At 41.1% G+C, this 24,345-nt stretch overlaps 1 protein-coding gene across 12 annotated transcripts in view; it reads left to right on the forward strand.

The window, feature by feature from the left end:
* The window catches only part of HIVEP2 (HIVEP zinc finger 2), a 138,565-nt gene that overhangs the window by 55,745 nt on the left and 58,475 nt on the right, over window positions 1–24,345 (forward strand). For 5 of the 12 annotated variants that reach the window (XM_041469832.1, XM_041469829.1, XM_041469839.1 and 2 more), the window contains one exon: window positions 7,146–7,207. The exons of 5 other annotated variants lie outside the window; for them this stretch is intronic. The gene's annotated coding sequence lies outside the window, so the exon portion shown is untranslated. Of the gene's footprint in view, window positions 1–7,145; window positions 7,208–8,317; window positions 8,380–24,345 lie in introns of all 12 variants that reach the window. 2 more of the 12 variants (XM_041469831.1, XM_041469838.1) reach the window with 1 other exon arrangement.

A 24,345-nucleotide genomic window follows, 5' to 3' on the forward strand; every position in this document is an offset into this window, starting at 1 on the left:
GAAAGGGTTGCCGTTTTCTAAGAAAAAGTGCTGGCAAGTTGCCTGCCGTTTCCTGATGCTTGGCACTGAGGCCAAGGCAGAGGGATGAAATCCAAACTGGCATGTGGCAGGGTGTGTAGGTACCTCCCTGTGTGCTGTGACAGAGATGTCGCGCTGGGGACAAACTTAATTTAGGCGCTGACCCTGCAGCGAAGTCACGCCCCGTGGATGCCTGGATCTGTATGCCTACACCCTGTTGCCTTCAGTGACTAAGTGCAGGCACTGAGTTCTGCTGGCACAGCTTGAATTGAGGAATGATGACCGCAGTAGCTAAAGCCTTGTTTTTCCACAAGAGCCTTCATTTATTCAATGTCCGCCTTTAAAATCTTGAAAGTCTCCCTGCACAGTGGCTAACCAGATATTCATCTGTTTAGTTAAAATAATTAGGTGTTGTGAGCAAGGGATACTGCACACTCACTGAAAGTCAGAGTATTCACTGCTGCATCTTGTAATATCTCCATCGGCAAAGCTCTCCCTCCTCCAGCAAAGCGTGTTGATGTTTCAGTGTGCAGCTAGTTCCCAGTGGGCACAGGACTGTAATTACCATACCTGGGAGGCAAAACGGAGACTGAATCTGACACAGGAATACTGGGGCTTCATTCTGAAATCTGTTTTAAGATTAAATGCAATTCTTTTCTCTTCCACATCTCCCACCTGTTAAATCTATGACTGTACACTCTGTACAGCTACTGTAGTGCTGGGTATTTGTTGAGGGTCATGAGTTGGTATTTAACAGTCTTGTATCATTTTTACATAAAGTACTCTCAGAGCTTAAATACTCTTGAGTGTAAAGAGGTGCTCTGGGATAGAAAGAAGAGAAAAAAAATCAGAAAGCTCACCTTGCCATGGCCTACTGTTTTGACGGCACTATTTTGTTTGAAGAGTGACTGTATGGAGCAGGCAGTGCTGTTCATTCATTAGTGAAATCATAAACATAAGTAAATATACATTATTAGTGTGAGCCAGCTGTACTCTGTAAAAATACTCTGAAATATGAGGCAAAGTGTGATTTGACATTTTCAGGGGACATGGTATATTTTGTTTGTTTTCATTCAAAATCATCTATTATAGTCATAAATACTTGATCTCTCAAGGTGTTCTTTATGTTTCCATAAAGTCCAGTTGAAATCAGTGAACCAGTTCCCAGATGCCTGGAAACTGCAGTTTTGGTCAGGTTTTGTGAGCAATAGTTTGTGTAGTTTCATTGGTTTGTTTGGGGTTTTGCTCCTTTGCGTATCATGGAAGAAATAAAGGTTAGACATCACTTCATTTAGGCATTACTTTTACATTAGGGAAAAATAAGGAGTTACTCATAAACATTGCTCATATTTGTAGTGATAGAATAACAAAAGCAAAGAGGAAGGAAAATAATGCATGGAAATAATACAGGAAAAATGCAGTGTAAAGTTGGAACAGTGAAAAAAGCTACTTCATTTTTGTGAATATGATTTTTTAAATCCACTTGGTCCAGTGAATGAAGAGCCTTCCATGTTTTTGATGTTACTGTATACAGTAATGTGAGTGAATGGAGTGAGGTACACTTCAGCTCTTCCTGTGTGTTCTGTGCTTGATAACTTTGGTCCTGAGACTTTTAGTCATCAGCTCAGTCTTCCCTGCAAGTGGCCAGCGCCTTTAATAAGATTAAAGTTGGAGATCTAGGACTAGGTTGTCAGTAATTTCATAGATTTATAAATGTTAGCCTGGCATCAAACAGTTAATGTGAATGGAATCCACCTGTTTGTTGGCAGGTGGGCAGAAGAGAGAAGGAATATACTGCAGGTGAAGGCAGACAGGAAGGTACCTCCTTTATGTTGGTAGTTTGGCACCAACTCCTGTAAACTGCGGCAAAGCCTTTTCTTGGTCTCGTTTCCTATATCTACATGGAGCAGTAGTTCTTCTAGTGATTTTTGCTCTTGGAAGTATTTCTCTTTAGTGTCGCAAAGTGAGCATTTTTCCTGCAGGACCTCAAACAGCTCAACAAGTGGTGAGCTGCCAGTGACTCAGCCCAGCATCCCTGTCCATCTGCTTGCAGCCACCAGCACTCCCTACCAGCTGCCTGTTCTCAGATGAAAAGCCAGGCATGAATCCTGAGACAGGAGTGGCTAATGGACAGGGTTATCCTGGATAAAGAGGTCCTGTACTCCAAGGAGACAGTGAGGGAAGAAGCTTCTTTCTAAGCCAAGTTACATTTTTTCTGAGTCACATCCTGGCCTTTTGCACATCCTGGCTTGGAAACTTGCTGTAAAGGAGGCAAGAAAGAGATACCACACACTGACATCCCCAGGAGCCTTGATAATGTCAGGACACCTGACGGTACAGCAGCACTTCAAAAATGGCACTGTCATGAAGGATTTACATGCTACTGCAATAGCTAATAACACAAGGGCAGTACAAGGTACTTACTCAAGATTGCTGAGGAGTTTGCCAAGTGTCTGTAGTTTCATGACATGACTTTGTCCCTCTGCAGACAGGCCTTTAGCATTGAGGAGTTTTCCAAAAACTCCACCAGTCTTTCTCAAGTACAATTTCCAGTTGGTACTGAATAGTTAAAAATAATAACAACTAGTTAAAAATAATAACAACTAAGTTAAAAAATTAAATTCCTTACCAGGTAGTCATTTTGTTTTCACAAACTTATTCCAACATCCTCAAGGATGGACTCTCATTTCTTCTTGCACACTTATTTATCCTTTTGGGTTGTGAAGTGAATGAATGTTTGGGGATTGCTCTGTGTGCTGCTTGGGACCATCTTTGTTCAGGGAGAGAGAAGGTATAAAGTCAGTCCATGGTCATGACATCTTCTGTCCCTTGCTTGGGAGGTAGGATAACAGTCTGCAGTGTGAAACTCCTTTCTCTCCTTCAAGGAATTCTATTTCTTTATACAAAGGCCAGCCAGACATCCTAATCTGGAAGTGTGCAGTTTGAGAATAGAAACAGAAAACTCGTTAAACCCCCTTTCACTAATATGCAGGGAAAAGTGATAGTAACCAAATTTTCTCAGTCTAACCAAATCATGGAGCATCACATTGACTAAAGAAAACAGTGCTTTGCTGTTAGCTTTCCATTCTCCATAAAGCTCAGAGCCATGCACTGATGAAATACAGCCTGTCTTTAGAAGCAAGGTAGTGATTTTCTGCCCTCTTGACTCTTGACCAGGAGCTCAGGTCTCATACAAGCAGGAGCTTACCGCTGGTTACAGAGGGAGCAAGGCTGCATATCAGAAGATCAGTTGCTCTTTTTAGTTTAGCATTTTAAACCTTGATTTCTACTAAATTAGATATTGCAATGGTATCAGAGACAAGACCACCTAGAAGGGAATGTCTCAAAGAGGTATGAAGTAGTAAAATTATGCAAATGAGCAAAAGGAGCATTAGTTTAACTACTAGGAAAAAGTCATTATGGTGGAAGTCTGTTCTCTTGATAGAAGGTAGAGGACGTGATTAGTCTGAGCAACTAAAAAGTGAACTGGACAAAATGCTGAAAAATATACTTAATAGATTTTTCTTACTTAGATACAATATGATCTAATAGACTTTGGTCATTTCCCTTTTGATGTAATTTCTGGGATTCTAAGGTCACCTTTTAAAAATGGTCATTTTCTTGTCTATCTCACTGCAAATCTTCTTTGTGAAATTTTTTGTCAGTTTTACCACAGAGGGAGGCATTTGCAGTAATCCAGCATGGTGGTATTTTGAATACTCCAAACATTTCTCATGGCCATATCTTGCTCCATTGTAAAATTCTCAGAATACTTGATGGGAGTTTTGCATTAAATTGTAAGGTATTTTTATCCAGCTGCTCTTTAGAGGCCCAAGTCATATCTATGCTCTATTCCCATGGCAGCTTTCTTCCATTTTCTTTACAGGAAATAATAGTCATGCCTACCACACTGTAACTAAAATATTCAGACACATGAATCTTTTTCTTGACTTCCTATAAAAATGTCATTTGTAGCTGTATTTTGTTTGTTCTGGTTTGACTATAGTATAAACAAGAGTTTATTAAAACATTAGCTCTAAGTTACAGTTCTTTTTTGAGACTGCCAGGTCTTACAAAAAATATTACTGAAACTGCAGGGCAAAACCACATATTAACAGAAAAATGAATAATGAGTCTGTTTTCATATGGATTTTTTAAAAAGTACAGCTTGTAGTTGAACTAAATGTACTATTTCCTCCACTTCAGTCAGGAAGCTCTCATAGGCTTTTAAGAGTGCCGCCAAAAAATTAATGCTTCAGCTGTTTAACAGATATCAAAAGCCAGTTTGACAATTGTAATCTCTTCCAGGAATTCCCTTTCCCATTTTCTCTCCCAATAAAAACAGATAACAAGATGCTTATATAGTAGAAATGGAAAGTCAGAGCTATTTTATGAAGCGTTGTGCATTTCTTCCAGCTTTAGGAGATGAGGCATGACATCTCCACGACAGGGTAGGAAATGCAGGCACTCTGTTGTGTAAGTAGCATTTGCTTCAAGGATTAGCTGCTTGCCAAGATAGCACAGATTTAAATGTTTCCTAAGCCATTTCTGAGTTTTTACGTAACATGGCAGTGACAGGAGAGCCGTGGAGATGGCTGGGTAGGGACTCGAAGCAGTGACCAAGGAAAGACAAAACCAAAGGAAGCAGAGAAATATGCTCCATGTGCCAGGATCAGCTGACATGGCAGAACTGGAGGCAAGGGAAAGCAGCACCAGCCAGGCTTCTCTTGGATTTCTGTCCTCACTTTTAACATGCAACAAGATGAGACAAACTGAAAGGAGATGCCACTTGAACTTTTGTTCTGAAGCATCTCAAAAAGGCACTGAAACATAGACTCAAAGGTCAGAAGTGTTCCGTTTTCTGGAACAAATTCCCAGGACAGCTGTTAATACTACTCTGTCTTTTAAGGCTAATCTTCAATAGTATTCAGTGATACCTATTAAGAAATATATAGTATTACTGTGGCTGTGGTGAGGAACAGTTTGTTCTTTAACAACAGAAAGGAGATTCTGTGTTAGGAAGAGTGAAATAATTAAAGAGGTTGCCAATAAAAAAAGCCACTGTGTTTGCAGAGGGTGCCCTTGTGTTCAGCAAATGCCAATTAGAGAACTGTCACTTTATGTGTACCATGGGTTATTACTGCACAAACTGTTGTACAATTATGCACTGTGTCAGAAGGGCAAGTTGCCTTCACCTCACAGCCATTATTTTAAAGCAAACACAAATACCAGGCACACAAACATCAGGCGCTGTGGCAGTAAAGTAATGACTCTTTGAAAATGCAGGTTAAAGAAAAAAGAGTCCATGTAAAAAGCCTTGGCATTGTGGAAAGTAATTTTTACCATATCTGCATTACATAGATTAGAAACATCATCTTTATATAATGGAGAAGCACACACTTCCTTCCACCACTTGAAATACAGTTTATATGCTGTTATGTTGTTCTGAAGTTTAGAAATAAAAAGAGACTATACAGAATATACATTTTTTCAGTTACCTTCTTTAATACTGAAATGTTTGTAGTCCACATGCCCTTGTAAATGAGTTTGTGCACTTCCTTCTGTTGTGCTACCAATAGTCTGATGTCACCATCATCTGATGCACTCTGCTCTCAGCTCTTGTGTGGCTGTGACTGACTTTAGTAAATGGAATAAAGGATAGTTCTGCAAGTCACCTTGTGCAAGACATGTCCTTGGGTGTTTATTACTTGCACTTCTTTGTAGGTGTTTTACTTGGTATTTTATTTTGCATGTTTTGCCTGAAGCTTCATTGGATTCCAATCTAAATAGGCAGAATGAGCTGGGGATGCTGTAGCCATCCTGGGTACACATGGGATAGCTGTGCTGTATGTGGATTCATAAGTTTTGCTCTAAGGCTATCAAGTTTGCCTTCTTTTCTAATGTGGTTGCCATCTGTGCTTGTTCTGGCTTCTCCCTGGGTCGTAAGAAAGAACACAGTTCAGCAGGGATTGTGTTACCATCAGTGGCCTGAACCTTTGTGCTCGCTTGACCTCATACCTCTAGGAAGCTCAGCTGGCAAACATAGCACAGACCTTTGTGGCAACACCCTCTGGGAGCGTGGGCAGCCACTAAGGTTACCCTGCTTCCATATATGCCGAGGTATTTTCATTGACATGCTCTTTTCACGGGTTGGAAAACACTGTGCCTTTAAAGCACCAGCTTTCCCTACAGCGAAAGCACCGCGCTCACCCGAGGACCTGCTCGAACCCAGCATCTGCTGGGGCAGGACGGGGTGGCAGAAGTTAAATGGAGAGCTTTAGTTTGAAAAATGTTATGAGGTCACCATCCTTTTAAATTGGTTTACACAGATGGCTGTCTGGTTTGTTGCTTTGTCCTTGCTTAATAGTAACTGTTTATGGAAAAACGAATTGCTTTGCAGAAGGAGGTCCAAAAGCTCATGCTGTTGTTTCCCCCACTGGAGATCTTGTTTTTATGGGCATACAAAGATTTGGCCTGAAATAGAGATTAATTAGGAAGCATAGTGAATAATTAACTGTTTGACTTATTGCTAAGCTCTGTAGTCACTGGGTTAGAAATGATTTCCCAAACTGCAGGAGATAAGAGAAGGTTATTCCTGGTTTCTCAATGTCCATATTGTTAGGGCTTTGTGCTGTGTGTACTCTGACATCAGCTGATACCTACGCAAGCTGGGTCCAGCTTCTCATCCAAACCACTTCCTGGGGTTTTCTCGGGTAATGGCAGTGATTCAGAAGACACCACAGTGCCTCAGAAAGCCATTTTTTACACATTGCACCCAGACTGTGTGACCCTGAAGAAACAGAGTTCTTAGGAAAGAGTTTTCTTCTTAATAATACCCACTTTTTTGTTTGTTCTGCATTCAGATTTGGATGGGCGTTGCTTGGCTTGTGTCCTACTGACCTGTTCACAGACTCACTTTCTGTTCTGTGGAAGATGTAGGGATATGATGTACACATATGCATGAGGCAGAAGCCTGAAGCCAGTCTCCAGGTGAAGATGCTGATTTTGCATTCAAAATTGTTCCTACCTGAAAAATACTTCTAAAAAAACCCAACAAAGTAATAGACAGGACTATTTTTTAAAAAAAACAAACCAAATCTAAGTAATGGTGCTCTGCACTTTTGCAGGACTGTCTACTTAAGAAGCTGAGAGTGAGTTAGGAACATTGATGAAGCCTCTATTCTGTGAGGTGGGTATGTGTTTTTTATTATGATTTTGAAAAAGCATAAAAAATTCAAACCATTTGCTGGAGTCCAGCCACAGAACTATTTAAGAGCTGGGAATAGAGTCCAGAAATTTTCTGCCATGGCACGTGTTCCAATCAACAATTGCAAATAAGGTCTTTTGCCCTTCTCTGAAGGAAGTGATGAGTTTTTGCATTCTGTTAGTGCTTCAAGTGGCTCTTTTGATTTTTGATTTCTGACTAATGGAATAAGTGACTCTCACAGATACTTCTGCTCCTCTGCTCTTGCGGTGGCCTTAGATCAAAGTTTGGGGAGATAAGAGTCTGTAATAGGGGAACCAGTGGATATCAGATGTGTCCACTGGATCCAAGCCAAACATAATCTGGGGCTCAGAAATGTTCTGTGTGTTTCATTACTTTTTCATTTTTTAGCATTCTGTCATGGTCAGATGCACCAGCAGTCTTTTAATAAATCCCCTTCCGTATTCAGACTTGCAGCTCAGGTTTGCAGGCCCATGGGGGCTGGATTATTTGAATAAATCTGAGAAGTGAAACTGAACATTTGTAGGTGCAGCAATTACAGGCAGCCAGTCTAGTGAATCCTGTAATTTTGATAACCTTTGTTATTACAAGACGCTGCATGCAAACCATCAGCTCTCCTTGCCCTCTGCATCAGCAGCTCAGATGTGGACCATCAATGCTTCCTTGTGCCAAAGCTGGTTGCCCACCCCTGCTCGAGCATCCCCATTCCTGGGGAGCCTGTCCTGGGCAGTGACCTGGAGAATCTCTCTCTTGGGTTCTTGGTTATTTGCACCACTTTCCCTTCTGGCATCATGAGGTAAACCCTGTTGGGTGGGCTTCTGCCTCCTGCTTCATGCCATTGGGATCCTGGATTTGTGACAAGAAATTGAGTCGGGATTGGAATTTCCTTTAAACTGCAGTTCGTTTTTAAAAGCCGATTTTGGAATAAATTACTCTGACAATAAGTACCAAAATATGTATTGATAAAATATGAATTTATGCATGTCAGCATTTATCTCTTTTGTATCTATTCACAAATACATACCAAAAATTAAATGTAGCTCCATATGGCTCCCAATCTCTTCCCTCCCCCAGCTGTCAGCTTCTCCTCACCTGGATGACTAAATGGGAGCAGAGTGCTGGGCCATGAACTGAAGGTGGGTGTAGCAGAAAAGCTATATTGAATGTGTTTTCTCTGGGACATCACTGCGGCTCCTCAAGTGCCTCTCAGTTTGGATGGAAAATGCATTAAAAAGGTGATGCAGTTTGGTGCCAATCTTAGTTTCACACTCTGAAAAAGGAATGAAAATGATGTGAAATCTTTGGGAGGGAAAACACCCATTTCTTCTGCCCTAAGGCGTCTGGAGGCGAAAGGCTCAGGTTTCCTGTGCTGCTGCAGGATGGGTGGTGGGATGGCACAGCTTGCTGCCTCACTGCTCACATTGGCGTTTTGGTGTCAACCAACTCCTCAAAGCCTCCAAAATGGGAAAATTATGATCCAGTACTAAGTGTTGTCGCCATTAAACAATGATCCTAAAGTTACAGGGTTACTTTGGCTTCTGGTGCTGGGTGGGCAGGAACCCAAGTGGGCTTCTTCTGTTGCTGATGTTTTTCGTAAGGGAGCTGAAATGATCACAGCTGATTGGGAGCTTTTTTCCAAGATTGCTTTTTGCCACTTCCTTTAGAAACCAAACATGAGCCCACAGCTTTCTGTCCTGTTGGAACATTGAGTTTTGTTGTAAAATTCAGAGCAGTTAAATGAAATTTTAAAGATATCTAGAGGAATAAAAAGACAAAGAAACAGCTAAGGAGGAACAGAAGAACAAAGTGGTTGAAAGAAAATTTAGATGACAGAAGGTTCTGAAATACTTTACCTCTCCTCTAACTGGGACAAAACCTTGACAACTCTTAAGCAGTAAGACATCTTACTTCAGAACATTTAAAATGTTGCTTCAGTTTTATTTTGCATATTTTTATGTCATGAAGGTATTCCAACTCATCAAGTAGCAAAATACTGTCAAAACTTTAGTACTGAAGTATCTTGTTATATCACAAGGCCTATTGTTTTCATTTATCTTCATTTAAGCCAGGGACAAAATTTTTATATTTTATTGAACTTTTCATTTCTATCAAGTCAGTATGTTTTTCTTTCAGGAAACCCCAGCATGAAAAGTTTGGATGAGTAACAGTTTTAGAATTTTTTTCAATTCTTACTATTCAGTTTCCCTTTCTAAAATAAGTAAAACGTGCCTTCTTCTATTGTCTATAAGCCCCACAAATCCCTAGAATTACGTATTTTTGAAATCATAGGATTTCAGCACAGATAGGACTGACTTTCAATTTCTGTGAGAATGTTTACAGTTGAATGGTCTCAGGAACAAAACTGAAGCTTTTTTACGTGTATGTTTTGTGAATGCAAAACTTGCACACACTCTGAGCTGTGAACCAAAAAGCTTCAGATTGAGCCAGCAGAGAGGAAGGAATTTGTCTGCTATACAGCAAAAGGAAGTATTTGCTGTGTTATTGAAGCACATGGCCTTTTGCCATCTTTGATAAAGTATTTAAGGGTTGTGCACCCAAAGTCTGCTGCCCTCTTGACCCATCATTCATCACTGGCTGTAGATGAGGTAGATGAGATGCAGCTCCATAGGAGAGCCATTGTTTCAGCCCTGCACAGTTCCTCAGAGAACGGAAGCTGCAGACAAAGCGGCTCCCTGTGATTCACCACGCTGCTCAGCCTCCTGGTGTTCTTTCTTTTACCTGTACCTTTTCAGGTCCTGCTCTGTGCTGGCCAAGGTGGACAGGCAGCCACACTGCTGGAGGAAGCTGTGGGATTGATCCGCTTTCCACTCAGCTTCTGCTGGGCACAAATGAGATGAGCGTCTGGGATTTTTTGTTCTGTATTGAAAAGGAGAAGCAGATACAATTATCACAGCATTTGCCTTGGCAATGCATTCAAATTTATTCCCCTTTTGACTATTCAACACTGTTGATAGATGATGCTTAAAATGTGGAATTGCCCATAATTTTTCTAGCACACTCTGAATTGCCCAGTCTTTTTTTTTCCTCTCTGTAAGCAGTTCTGGTTACAGAGAAGCCAGCATTCCCAGTAAGTATGCTAAGAATGTGGAGTTATACTTTGTACTGCTAAATTAACAGACAGGAATAGTCACACCAAACCAGATTCAGCTCCCAGATGGGAAAGCTAGACAAAATTTTAATGACTTTTTTACATGAGAAATTTTTACCAATGTAGCATACTGCATGATTTAAAACAAATGCTATCATCTTTCTCTGTCAGTGATAGGTAACTTGTAGAAAATACAGCTTTCTTTGTAATGACCAACCAGGGCTTGGGAATGTCTGGACATTTAGGTAGGCTAACTAAGCAGGTTAACTGATCTTTTATTATCTTAAACTATATAAATTTTAAAAGATAATTTTTAGTTTAGCAATTTTTTTGAGCACTAATTTTAAGGATCTGATTCTTACTTGTTTGTTATATATGCAATCCTCTTAGCTTTTACATTCCTGTAAGTAACAGGAGAATGAGTCCTAGATGGCATAACAACAATATCTGAAGAGTTAACTTGGATTGTTGTAGGATGTGGTGTGAAATATTCTCAGACATTTCTGCCTCCTGACTAGGAAGGGTCTGTTCATGAGATGATGGAATCCATGCTCTTTGGCAGTTTGCCTGTGTCAGCTGGAATATTGTAGGAGATTTTGGCCCCCTGCAAATTTTAACAATGACTGTGTTATGATGAAGTGATGCAGAAGTTTTGTGATTTGTTTAAAAGAAGAGAAAGGGTCTTCCACTTCTTGTGAATGCTTGACCTAAGAAACACTGCAGTAGGCAGCCTGCCTTGTCCTTGGAACTCCTTTATGTTTCTGCCGTGAAGTCAAGTGAGATGTGCAAATGCTGGAAGGAAAAGTTAAAAGCTGTGTACATGGGCATTTGGACAGAAATATACAGTTTTCTGTACTTGTACCAGACACTTTAAATACCCTACCTCCCAGTCACTGCAGCTGCTCAGCCACTGAGGAGATACTTTAGATGTCATTACCTTGTGCTGTTCTCCAGTTCATGGTATTTCTAATTTTGGGTGCACTGTACTACCCTATTTCTGTTTATAAATCTTTTAAGTGTGCACATTAAAAAAGTAATTAAATTGTCATTATAATTTATAGTATGCCTGAAGTCAATCACCTAATTAAATGGAAAAAGCAGAGAGGTAGTAGGTTCATAAGCATTTATTAAGTACTACAGTATTAATTATGCAGGACTTTTGAACCAAGCAAAAGAGGAAGGAATGGAAACACCAATCTAAAAAGGCTTTCCATTGCTGGCCTTCTCGATTTAATAATGTGAGATACCCCCCAACCCCCAGTTGGCAGGACAACACTAATGCTTTCTTTTTGTTAATTTTTAATGAAATTATGATGGGATTTTTTTATTGCAACCACTTGCAGCATTTTCCTGTAATATTTTTGAAAGCATAATTTGTCCCCATGCAAGGGCCTATAAATACATGAGTAGAATTGAAGATGCATTTAGAGTTATGGTTTGGGGTGGACTGTGCAGGAGCAGACTCTTGGTCGTCACTCCTCAGCATCTCAGGCAGGGAGTGGAGCCTGTGCTGGTCCCAGTGGCTTGGGGGCCACTGGAAGTAGGGGCTGAGCCCAAAGGGGCAAGCTGTGAGTGCCACTAGGAGAGGGCAGGGATATGTAGGGACAGCATGGACGTAATAAGGTTTGCATTTTCTCTGCAGCTGTTCTCTCACCTCCAGCTGCAAATCTGTGTCACTTGTCTGGCAGTGGAGGGCATGAAATGCTGGCTCACCCTGCGGGGCTGGGGTCAGGAGGAGGCTCTGTAAAGTGGCAGACTGTGGGCTGAGCCCTAGGAATGGAAGTGCATTTTATTAGTGAGCTTGTGAAACAGGGCTGTCTCACTATGGCTGGTTTGCACTTTGCTGCATTAGATTAACTGCCTGGAGCAGGCAGATGAACAGAAGCCCTAAAGTCAGGATTTCTTCTCTTTTGCTAGTTTGTTAAAAAATTAAAAACTCTGGTAACACACACACCGAAATAAATTTGCCTGCATTCCATGTTGTTCCCAGGATTTTCATTTCATCCTCTTGACACTTACACCCGAATATTAGTCATGGAAACCTCTCTTTTAGATAGCAGGGGGGTCTAATCCATCAGCCCAGGCCCTGAGCCCTGGCTGCACTGAAGCAGACTGCAGGCTTTAGGGGAGAGAGAGGCTGAGCAGGCAGAGGCAGCTGCTGTGAGCACTGCAGTGGTCCATGATCTCCTGCTGATCCATCGGTCCGCACTGAACAAAGCCCAGCTGGTTCTTGGGAACCAGGCAAACATCAGTAACAAACCAGAACAAGCCCCAGTAAGGGGTTTGACAAAATCCAAGGTATGCTTTGCAACTCAGTTGGATATTGATGGTAAGGGATACAGTGGAATCCTTGGAAAGGAACACTTATACTTTTTCACTGCAAGAACTTGTAAGCAACAAAAGCTGGTTCACTAGAGATGGGGCCTTTAAAAGACCTTTAGATCACAGGTCTTTAAAAGAAAAGATGACCAAAACACCCACTACTGTATAAATGGACAAGTAGAGACTTACCTACTTGCCCTGTCATTATCAAATTGATTTAACACATTTGGAACCTAAGTGCACAGTATCAGTTTATCTTTCCGTATATTAAATAGGAAGTCGTTGGCAAAACCTAATCACAACATAAGGGCAGCATCTGAAAGTTGGGCTTCACTTACCTGAAAACTGAAGAACCAGGTCAACAGCTCTTTTTCTGAAAGAAATTGAGATTATGTGATTTGAATATAAATCCCTGCTGAAGACCATTTCTTTTCACAGTCTTTAATAGGCTGAACTGAACTGACAGCAAAAATGACCAAAAAAAAAAAAAAAAGGCTAGACTGTACTATCAGAATATTTACTTTGTGTAGGTATTATATGTTTTTATACAAAAAAACATTGAGTCTGTTTCGCCATAAGCACTGAAGGATTGTGTACCATCTTCTTCAGTACAAAGGTTAAGAGGATTGTACACTAAGGCCAGGTCCAGCAGCTGAGGTTGCAGCTTCCCTTCTCCTTGTCCCACACACCCCCTGATTTACAGACTGGCATGTCTTGCTGGAGGGGGACCTGTGGTTACGCCTCTTAAACTGTTTATTTCTGGAATTAGTGTTTCAAACAGATATAACTGGAATTCCCTTTTCAACAAAGACAAATTGTTTTACCTTATATGGAGAAAATGAAATTATTGACAGCTCTTCATCTCAGAACTCATAATAACCCTATAATGAGCACAGTCATTATGCTTCAGGTTAGCACTGCAGCAGTGTTACATAAGGAATGTAACTTGACAGCTTTCTGGGGGAAATAATTATATATATTATATATATAATATATATATCAAAGATAGTGGCCTAACCAAGGTCTCAGATGACATAATACAAGTTGGGTTATATAATTCATTTTATGGTCAATAAGCCTGTCTTCTGAGCTGCATGTTGGGAAACGTAATGCTTGTCTGTTTGTATCAGAGTTTACAGCCCTCTCTTTAATACAGAAATTGCTTGTGCCATGCCATTGTAATCTGTTTTCAGCTTCTCGTGCTGGCACTAGGAAAAGGCAGTCCCAGCAGTGGTGTCCTCTCTTTGTTGAAACAGTGAAAAACTAGGAAACCCAAACCTTCCATGTGTTGATTCTGAAAACAAGTTGGATGAGTCTTACATTGCAGCCGTTTGAAGTAACAGTGGAGCAAAGCCCTTCAGATGCACTCTGACAATTTTTGTGTCTAAACAGAGGAAAATAAGTCCCCTCTTCATCTGTCTTTAGCACTTTAGGCATGCATTTTCATTGGGAAAACACACTTGTTTTATGTTACAGGCAGATAATTGATTTTGAGTCCCAGATATATGATACAAGATTACACCAAATGAATGCTGATTTTTAAATCCACATACGTGGAAATTGCATTTTCTCAGGTATCAAAACCAGCATAGGTGTTCTGTCACAGATGGAGAGCTCGACCACCCCATTCTGTCTTTATGGAATGCTCAGACATCACTCAGAGGGATCTGTGTTAGGCACTGGCAGAGGTGGGACAGGTGGATGTTTGGTGGCATGTGCCTTGCACACAAAGGAGTGACTCCAGGCGGCTCAGCCAAAGACTCTCTCTGTAAGCACAAGGAGGTCACCAGCTTCTCCTGTGCTCTTGCACCTCCTCTGTGTTGGGAGCACAGGTGTGTCACATATGTCAGGGTGAAAGGTATTACTTAAAAATCAAAGTTGCTCGTGCTGCTACTGGAATTTAGTATGGCCTCAACAGCCTCCAGATGTTCTGTGCAAATGTTCAGGTAATCTTGGTGTTGATCTTGGCTTCATTCTGAGCAATCCCTAATGGAGGTGATATAAGTTTATGGAGAGAGATAACACTCTTGGTTGGTGTTTGGGTGGAAGTTCTCTGGAATTACAGGACACATACTGAAGAAGAGCGGTATTAAATTCCAGCTATTTAATTAATGTGAGTATTGATCTTTTATGTGGGATTTTCTTGAGGTATCTCTTCGGAGAACAATATTAAATTGGAAAGAACAAATGCCACTAGAAAGCAGGGAGTTGCGCAATGACATATTTTCAACTTCAAGCCTCATAAATTAAATTCCTAACTAGACTTGGTACAAATATTTCAAATCCTCTTCAGTCACAAAATCAAAGAGCCAAAGGGCAACCTCAGTTCACAGGACTCTTCAGGAAGATGGACAACCCAAAGTCAAGCTGAAAGTGTGTTTGAGAGAGCAAATCTAGGTACATTGGGTCTGGAGAGAGCCTAAGTGAGAGCTTTGGGTACAAGGGCTGGAATGAACAGGGCAAGATCTTTTCATATGTTGCTGAAAAGAAATTGGGGTGAAATACTGTGGTTAAACTACAGCAGGGAGTACTTTGCTCTAGACTGTTCAATACTGGAAAGCGATTACTACTGTACAACATTTAGGTCAGTGGAACAAAGTGCCATGGGAGGGTGTGGGGTCAGTCACAGCTAGACTAGGTAAGTGACTATTCTAGGTGACCTAGGATGACCCATTTAGAGGTGGCTTCCATCCCAAATGTTTCTGTGATTTTTGTTTTCTTCATATTCAGCTCTTGTCAGACTGACTTGTTCTTCCAGTTGGTATGTAAATTTTCATAGCCCTATTGACAAAGAAGCCCTCTGCATGTAAGATAAAAATAAGACCAATATTGCTTTGCATTTATTGCAGATGTAAAATGCCAAATAATTATTACATAAATTATACATTACAATACATAATACAGTGTGTTTGTGGATATAAAATACCTTATAAATATTTAGGCTATACTTAAAACATTTGGCTTTTTTCCTTAGGATTATACTTTTTTTTTTTCACATGAATTTCTCCATATTTTAAAGATAGGCAAGGTCTAGCATTTTAGAGAATAATTTCACACAGGAGGTGAGACACAATCTGTGTCCCCATGACCACATGAGTTACATCTGTCCTGCTACAAATGTCTGTGGTGGTGCAGGTTTCCAGGGAAGGGTTTAGAGGACTTACAGATCAGTAAGCTGCATGTGTTCGTATGTGTGTGCATACCATTAAGTAATGGAGTGAGAGTCTTACCCAACAGTGACGGTAGTCAGTGGAATTTTTAAATGAAGACATGGCTCTTCTATGCCAGATTATGTTTTCTTTCATGACACTACATAGTTCAAAAGCAGGCTCTGGTGTTAGTTAAAATTGGTGCATGGGCAAAGATTGATTTTCATCCACAGGAGCAACATGATGTATAGTTAATCACACCTGGCACGGAAGAGCATTCCTCTTTGGTCTCAATCCAGATTCCATTGACTTTTATGATATTTGGATCAAGTTTTCTAATCACGTTGCTGTGATGATCTGCAAACCCACTGAGGACTTCCTTGCTCATTGCCAGGACTAGTTGTAATGAAATGGTATGGAAAGCATTGGAACATAGGTGCCAAAACCTACATCGGCAGTTCAAGTTAAGAATTTCTTTGACTTGTCAGAATGAAAGCAATGAAGTAGCCCCAGCAAAGTTAATTCTGACTCCATTTACTTATCCTCTTACAATCACATTTGAAACTGCTGTAGGATTGGTGTATTAGCAAGCAGTCCTTAGAGAAGTGGTGAGCAGTGTCCTAAGGTCATGCAAGGTTCATCAGGCTCTGCCTGGAGCCTCTTCCTGGGATCTCGTTATTCTGCTTGTCTCCCATGAAGAGTCCTGACAGAAAAAAATAGCTTATTTTCTTTGAGTGCATGCTCTTCTATCAAGAAGCAGTAAGCAGTGTAAGCAGTATATGGTAGTCACAAATGTTCTAGAACAGTGCAATAATGGTTTGAGACATAATTGACTAAATTTTAATATATCTGTTGTAACTCCTTGAATCAAAAATGATGGTGTTAATCTCTGGAAATGCTCGAGTGGGAATTTGAATAATTCTTTGGAGATGTAAAATTCCGTAGGTATTTGTTTTGTCCTTTTTTCCCCCTACCTTATCACTTTTCTTAACCATTCATTGTATCTAAATTTCTGAGTGATCACTATGGGTTGTTATGTCTTTTATTCTTCATGAGAAGCCTTTAGTTTGATTTCTTATGTTTCTTAGTAGTGGCATTATGTTTTCCTGGTAGAAGCATTTTTTTGGGCTTTATGTGTTGATTCTGTTATCCAAAAGCATTTTTTAAGTCCCATGCACTTTTCTTGTCTCCTTTCCTAGGGTGGTTTTTCCTTGGATGGAACTTCTACAGTCAGAGTGGCCTCTCACAATTTTTCTGGTTTTACTAATTTTTGAGCTGGAGCCCTTACATAAAATCAAACCTTGAAGGTTTAAGGGTATGGGTCTTGGTGAAATTGCCACCTTACACTCCTTAGTCTTGGCTTGCAGCCGCACCAAAGCTCAGCTGAATGCAGCAGAGAAAGCAAAGGTAGCCTAAAAACCTGTTTTTCCATTTCTCTGTTTCCTGGGGCAACCAGGCCTTGAAGATACCATATGTTAATATGAAACATCCTCAGAAACCAGGTTTAGCTAATCCCTGCCAGTCTCTTTAAGCCAGGCAGTCTCTTTCTGCCATTTAGTGTTATGGTATCTGTTTGAGCTGGCACCTAGCTTTTGGAACACAGGCATCAAATTTAGTGAAGGCTCTGCTCACTTGCATTATCATTTGTGTTTCAAAGGTCAGTAATTTTTTTATTATAATATATTGTTTTTTAATGAGTTTTCTGGGCATAGTAAAAATAAGCAATTTAGAGAGGGATGGATCTAGTACACTATTCAGAGTCTGCATTTTGTTCTTTCTTGTCTTGACTATCACAAAATGATATTCAAGGGGGGTACTTTGTCTACAACAACATTCATGAGCTTTGAAAATTCAGGATAAAACCTGTGTGTCTTCCCTGAAGAAATGAGTCCTCTGTCAAGTACCATATCATAGATAATTTTCATTTAGGGCTTTAAGTTCAGTAGCATGTCTGGTAAGCTTATTTCTTCAGCCATTACCTTAGTGATGCAGCAAGTTAAACTTTTCCATCTTGCCTTTTCCATAACTCTTCATGTATGCTCCAGATCTCAGACAGTGGACAGGAATTGCAAGGGACTGCACAGGTTAAGGATGACCCTCTGCCCATGGATCATCATTGCTTACAGGCTGGAGATCACTACCCCACCATCCTACTTGTCAGAAGAGCTGTGGAAGTGCTCTGCTTCTTACTCCAGCGAAGCCATCTGGGTTGGCTTTGGTTGAAGGTCAGTGGAGGGCTCACAGTGAATGAGGTAGAAATGTGAGCCTTCAGCCAGCATGGAACAAGTAGGGACAGAAGGACCTTCAGCTTCCATAGCTAGAGCAAGACGTGCTGTCATAGCTCTTAGCCAACAACATTTTCCTTTAAATGACGTGCTGGGATCGCTTGGATAGCTACAAGCTTTTGTATCATGTTTTCCTACATGACGCTGAGGAAAAAGTCTTGAAACTCTTACGGAAAAGTATACCAGAACCTGCCTTGTAACTGTCCTTGCAGGAGCTTTCCACTGGCCTCCAAAACCTAGCCTTTTATCTGAGATTATTCTCCAGGCTGTTGATTACATTTTTCAGAGCTGCAGTGTTCTCAGTGATGATTGCGTCAGGACTATCAGTTGTTATTTCCAGGTCCTCAATTTTCTTTTCAACCTCCTGCTGTTTTAATCCCAAACCTTCAAGCTTCCTGTCTATGGAAACCATAGTAGCCTGGAGTAAGTCCAGCCTTCCAGAAATAGGAAGTTTTGTATGTTTTACAAAAAAATTTAGATAATACTGGGTGGCCAATGACAGCAGCTGTAGACATCGTCAAACCTAAGGCAGGTAAGCAGGTATGCCCTTTAACAGGCTGAAAACTGTGTATGAGTATGCTGCCAGATCCTTTGCTGGTCCTAATTTCTTCAAAGGCATGTTAAAGTCACTTATGAAAATCACAGACAACAGTCTTAAAATCTTAAATCACTTAAATGATTGTGACCAGTATGTCATACCATATAGCACACCTGGAAAACAACTTTTCACATGGCCCCTGAAAGCCTTCTAATAAAATTATTTTTAAAATACATCTTAAATCAGTTGTTTTCATCATCTTGGTGAATTTGGTTGTTTTCTTAAATTGCCCACATAGTACCAGGCACTTGGTTTGGCATAATTTTCCCCCATGTCTCTGCACATCATGGTCCTCCCTTCTTCATCCTGGGAGAAGACTGTGCCTGCAGCAGGCAGCAGCTCCAGGCCCACTGTCTGCTTCCCCCTTCCTGTGGCTCTGGAAAAGGGTGCTTAGCCCAGGTTCAGCCTCACTGATGGGGGCAGGGCCAGGTGGGTGAGCCTTCTACAGAATGGGGGTGGAGCAGGAGCTGGGGTCAGTCATAGGAGTGCTGGAAACTTCTTTCGCTTGTGGAAATACTGTAACCTTTCTGATAAGGGCACGTGTGGTGAGACATTTTATCTCTGTGTTTCTGCAGAAGTGCATGAGAAGGTAAGATTTCCAATGGGGGCAGAAGCCAGTATTGAAGCCTTTAAAAAGGACTTCTTACTCCAGTCAAATGAAGAACATGCCTGTTTTACAGATTTTTGCTGTCTCTGCTGTCTTGGCCAAAGGTATAAAGAGGCATGATCCTTGACTTGATCTCTTAACACACACAAAAGCTCTCGCTGTGGATACACTTAGAACAAACCTTTACTTTTACTGAAACACTTTTAGTGTGTCGGATGAGGGAAGATGGACCTCAGGAAAAAGCTGGGCCAGCAAATAACATAACTTTGCTGGTACGAACGAAGGCTGTGCTGGGAACACTGTCAGTACAGTGTGCTGGGACAGCTGCACCAGCAGAGCTATCCTATTCTGGATACAGCCTTGTCTTCTGTTCCAGTTTGTCATGCATGATTTATCTTTCTGTCACCTCTTCAGAACCCTAGTCACCTCTTGGCATAAAAAGAAATTAAAACACAATACAGATGAGTCTGCTCTGTATTGGAGTCTTGACCTTTAATATATCAGGTTTTCGTAGTGCGGCTTTTCCAGCAAATAGGCTGTTCTACAAGAACAGAGGTGCTTTAGTGGGCTGCAGAGGTCCTACCTTAGCCATGCTTCAGTTTTATTTGCTCCCACCTACCAGCTCTCAAGCTGCCTGAAATGCCTTTGAGAGGAGATAAGGTTTTCAGATTGCCTGCTAGATCATGACCATGAACTCCAGCAGACAAGCAAGGCAAAAAAATTATCATTAAAAATCAGAGAAAACAGCCTGGCAACCCGACTGTTAGAAGGATTGCTTAATGTTTCATCCTGTTTTGCCAGTTTAATTTTTATCAGCCTTTGGGGTTTATGTTTTTCCCGTTGCTGCTCTCATTACATTTTCCTTCCCTTATTAAAGAAAGTGTTTGCACCTTACTCTGTGTCTGCAGATTCCTCGTGAACAGACTGGTACATTGCTCCAATAGCAGCTTTGCAGTCAGACCCCTTAGATCAATAAACCATCTTAGTTGTTGAGTATACCAGATCTGAATTTTAAAGATTCACAGTCACACTTGAAATACCTGATGTGAATTTGAAGAGGCATCTGAAGAATTGCTGTACATTGCAGTCATAAAGCTTTGCCAGTGTTACCTTTTTACCAGATCACTGTTTGGGTTCGGTCTCATGTTTTTCTCTGCAACTATTCATGGTGATGGTGTTAGTTTTTTTCTCCAAGAGACAGACAACTATGTCTTTAGAGAAACAAAACAACTGTGTCAACAGATGGGAGAGAAAATACTGTGTCTGAAATAGTGCTAGGAATAAACCATGTTAAAAATAGGTAGTCTTGCCACAAGTGTTTCTTTGGCCAATGTGGAAATCCTTCTTTCCCATACTTGCATGTTATCAAAACTGTACTAAAATCCTGCTAGAAAAGCTGCCAAATAAACCTACAAAAACATTGCTACAACAATAACTACCCTTTTCCTGCCTAATTGTGAGAGTCATGCTAGTAAAAGAGAAAGACTAAGGAAGTAGTGCTAGCATGGGAGAGCTCTGAACAGTGCCAGGGACTGACCCCTGGCCAGCAGCAACTAAAACACAGCTCTTTCACTTGTGGCTATAGATTTTATTGATGTGACCTTCCTCTCCCCTCCCAACAGTCCTAGCACAACACCAGAGGGTTGTCAGAATTTTGCCCTTTCTTAGAAGTGTTTCTGCATTCCTAGGCTTGCAGAAAAATAATTTTCCTGTCCCACAAAATACCTGGGGAAAACCCACAGCAGTTCAGCTGACAAGCTGAGGTTTTTTAAAAGAAAACTTTTTTCCTCTCCAAAACTGGAAAGCAAACTGAACTACTCTTAAATGTGACTTTTACCAGCAGAATTACAGCTGCAGTTTAGACTTTGCGTTTCTGCTTTCCATCTCTTGTCTCGCTTATTTTTGCTGTTTGTCTCCTTGCTTTCAATTGTCTTTTCTGTGTCTCAATTCATCTAATTTTTGTGGCCAACCAGCCAGTTCAGCATTATCACTGTCCTAATGGCTGTAAAGAGGGCAGAGAAGCCCTTCACTAAATGAGTTTTTTTCCACAATGCCTCTGTGCTTTCTTTGGTCCATTTTTGTTTGTGCTTGGTGCTCCATGTTGTGTCATCTGGGAAGAGAGATGATGTTTGCATAATGTGTATTTTTCTGGAGTTAATTTCTGAAAATATTTGTATAGTTGGCAGCACCTTTGGGGCAGGGACAGATTGCAGTCTCAAACACAGAACAAGTCAGTGTGTTGACAGCAGCTGGAGGAGCGGAAGAACAGGTAGAGCCCTCAGTGCTCCTTTTCCCACATTCCCCACAGCCTTTTTCTATGGGGACTCGCTTGGGAGCTTGGCAGAAAGCAGCCTCAGGCAGCAGAGCATAGTTTAGGGCAGCCCCATGGTATTTGTAATTGATTCTGATAGCTGCAAAGGTACATAAGGCTCCTTCATCTGGGGAGAAGGGCAGAGGCAGGCAAATGGTGCAGCCTGCTGCTGGGCATAAATTCCCCATGACTGGGTCCAGCCCTGCTCTTGGCAACAGGCTTTTCCTTTCCCACTTGTCTGCAGTCAAGGAATGCTCCTGGGGATCTGTGCTTGACTGGAAGTTGTCTTTGTTAGATTAATGATGCTTGCGAAGACTGAAAGAAATTTAAAGGAAAAGAATAGGTTTCAGATGATGGTAGAGTCTGCCCTGTTACTTCAGTCCATCAAGGGAAGACCCACATTCCTTATCAAAGTAGTGTGTTTATTATCCTCACTCTTTCCTTGTTGCCACGTGAGGAAAATGTAAATGAAGAGATGAAATGCCCATTTTTTTCACTCTTTTTCCAGCAGAGAATTTCCCAATTCACTCTGTGTAAAGACTCAGTGAGGTTTATCAACAATTTATGTACAGAATTTCCTATGGCAGCTTCTTATCTCTTTTTTTTTTTGTGTTGACTCCTGCCTCTGTGGTCCCTGCAATCCATGGCTAGTATGTATATGTATATATATCTATGTCCACTGCAAGGATATGTCCCATGGCCTTTTAAAAATTTGTTTTTGCTTAAGTGATCTATGGATGAGTTAAAAAGACTAGTACTCTACATGCATGAGTGACATTTTGATTAACAGCTGAATTCTACCTTCTTCCAGCCTGATGAGCTCCGAAGGTAAATCAAGGGAAGTTTTGTGCCACATCCTCACTCTGCAAAAAAACCGACATTCAAAAAGATGCACGCTACCTATTCACTTTTGACTTGAGCACATGCTTTGCTTTGCTGAATTAACTTTACTGATTAGAGATGGAATTAAGTGACTTGCTTAAATGACTTGCTTAGCTGTGAATGAGGTTGCATAATTTCTCTGCTGGAGCTTTCCTCCCAAATCAGTGAGAGTAGGCTCAGGGCACAGTGACAGAGAGGTGATGCAGTTGTAACAGGCAGGATAAGTCAATTAAGAATCATGCCCTTTGTATTGTAAAATGACATTTTGCTTTTTCATTACTGCCAGTTTCAAACTGTGGTTGTGAATTGTAGTCAAGTGAATATGGTTTCATGGGGCAAGTATAGCAAAATATTTTTGCGCCAGCTATAGGAATATAGCTACGAGTTCTTGCATAGCAGTGTCAAAGCTAACTGCTGTTGCACTGCCTTATTTTTCAGACTCTTTCATTCTTGTGTTGGACACAAAAATCATTATAAAATATTCACTGGCAGCATTTAATAGCATATATTTAGAATGTGAAATAAAGAAGCCAGACATTAGTGATGCACCATAATCTATTAGCAATTTGTTTAACTCCACTCCTCCACACATGCAAGAAAATAAAATAAAAGTTATTCAAATAAAATTGATATTTTAAAAAAATCTTCACATTTATGATTATGCAGGGTTTTTTTTACTTAAAACACCACCTATTTTTCTTTTTCTGAGAGTCAATGGTGATCACAAAATGCAAAAAATTGCAAACAAAACTAAGGAGAAGTTCAAGTTAGCTGTGGAGCCAAAAGTGTGATTCAGTAGCTGAAAATATCTCTGCGCTTCATGCATCAAACTCAAACACTGTGCTTTGGCAACGCCCCCTGGATTAGAAGCGGAGTTTGAGGTCATTCCTCCTCCAGCCTGCCATGTATGGAGAGGGCCCACGCTCATGACAAATTACTGACTTACTGAGCACACCCCAAGAGCAGAGCGACATCAGTGCACAGGGACCTTGCCTCACTGAGGACAACCAAAGTCGTCACTGCTGCCTTTCTCTTGGTAGTCTTAAGACCTGGAGGACCAGAGTGGAGGGACTGGGAGAGAGGACACTTGGAACAACCCCTCTCTAGATGTGGCAATAACAAGGGATAGTGAGGCAGATTCCTTGTAAAGAGGTCACATGATGTCCAGCAGAAGTGCTATAAAAGTGTGTGCTCAGAGATGGTTTGGTGGCCCGTTCAGATTTTCAAGACAAACGATCAGCTGCCAGTGATGGTGTTACACTGGGGCTGCCAACCTGAAACAACAGTTGTGTAATCCTGTGCTTTGCAAGCTGTCTCTGCAACTGTCCGAGACTGATCTCAGCTTATCTGGTCTGAATTCAGAGTGCCTTGAGTGAGGTCTATACTTTTAATTAACACCAGACTCACTGAGCTCTTAGTTTTATTTCACAGGGAGCCTCGGCTTAGATTTTGCAGGTAACAACCAAAACTCTGTAAACAGACCCTAAGTCCCTAGATTATTTCCCTTGCTGACAAAACTCTCTTGCTCACAGACATCCCACTTCCCTCCTGTTATCCTGCATGGCTCACCCAGTTGCCAGCTTCTTAGGGACAAATTAGCTTTCACCTACTGCTGAGATGGTCCAGCACTATGGCCATTACTCTGCCATGGGCTTGATGTTGGTCTTTCCATGGAGATGGAGATAGTTTTGACAGCTGAAGTGATTGCCATGGTCTAGTGGGATGCTTGCCATATTGTAGCCTACCTGCTTAGTGGCCTTAATGTCTGCTTAGTGCCTCTGCCTCAGTTTCTTCATTGTGCACCTTGCTGCTTTGGATTTCCCCAGTGCATGGGTGTCG

Source organism: Pyrgilauda ruficollis, unplaced genomic scaffold (genome assembly GCF_017590135.1).
Source record: "Pyrgilauda ruficollis isolate IOZ18807 unplaced genomic scaffold, ASM1759013v1 scaffold24, whole genome shotgun sequence".
Classification (NCBI taxonomy): domain Eukaryota; kingdom Metazoa; phylum Chordata; class Aves; order Passeriformes; family Passeridae; genus Pyrgilauda; species Pyrgilauda ruficollis.